Here is a 1,430-nt window from a genome sequence, read left to right on the forward strand (position 1 = left end):
TTTAATCCCAATACAGCAGTTATCTAAGAGAAAGAAGTTTTCCCTATCATCGAATAATAACTGAATTTTAGCAATGCATAAAGAAAACTTTGTCATTCAAAATTTTGAATCCATGAAATTTTAAACAAGGATTATTTATGCTAAATGCTTTCCTTCCCCCCCCCCCCATAGACAAGTACAACACAAGAGAGACAAAACAGGCTGAAAAATAGACAAGTGCATCCATCTGCACAAACATCATTTTCACCCCAGCAAGTCCTTTACTTGAGGAAAAGTGACAGGATTCCCACTCAGCTAAATCCATCTGCACAACAGAGATCTGGAGGCTCCCAAGCCCATTTAAATCCCACTGGTCCAAAGAGATCTCCAAAGATAAAATCTAGACAAAGCTCTGCTGTACAACAAAATAACCAAAAACCCTCATATAATCCAAATTTTCCAGTTAAACCAAGATCTAGAACTACGAAATCTGATGCAGGTAAACCTGCTCAAAAGTTAATTAAAAATAATATACCTCTCATGGATACTTACATTCAAAAGTAGATCAACCCAAATTTCCTTCATCCCAAAGAAATGTTAAGCCCAAAACTAAGCTAAACCTTTTAAGTAACCCAAGAATACCTAAACAACCAAAATTTCAGTCAAAACTATCTGAACAAAATCAAAATAAACACACAAAAGAACGGCATGTTACAAAGAGAAATTACCTAAATGGAATTAAAAACCATCAATTTAGCCAACGAAAAGCTAGTCAGAAATCTACACATCAAAAAAGCCACCAACTCCAAAATAACATGGATATTACAGCTCACAATAGATCTACCAATACCAAATCTTATCTACTCGAAACTCCTAAAGTATTACCAAGACAATCTAAATCTCCTTCCAGTGTAAATAACCAACAGAACTCAGATTTGATGAAGTTATCTGCAGCTTCAACTGGTAAAAAATATAGCCAACGTCAAACAAGGCAACACACATTAGGTCCACAGAAAACATCTGGTAAATCAAAATTTCCAAAAAATAAAGCCATGAAGCAACATGCCAGTACTCAAATAAGAACTACTTTACAAAAGCACACTAGCCAGAGACAATATAATTTCAAGAATTCCCAAACAAAACACACCCCATTATCAAAACCTAAGCCCAAACCTGATAGACAAAACAAACCTAAAGAGACAAAACAACAAACCAGTAAGCTGAGACCTAAGAAACCTAGGCCTAGAAACCATCAACTTGGTCAGTCAAAACCCTAATCAAGTATCTCTTTCACAAAAAAGGAGCCACCAACCACAAAATAATACAAAATTAACAGCTAACAAAAAATCTAGCAAATTTAAATCTCATACTGGCAAATCACCTAAAAAATTACCAAAGAAATCAAAATCTCCCATGAGGACTATTATTCAGCAGAACACAAGCCAAACCAA

Source organism: Mustela erminea, chromosome 2 (assembly GCF_009829155.1).
Source record: "Mustela erminea isolate mMusErm1 chromosome 2, mMusErm1.Pri, whole genome shotgun sequence".
Taxonomy (NCBI): Eukaryota; Metazoa; Chordata; class Mammalia; order Carnivora; family Mustelidae; genus Mustela; species Mustela erminea.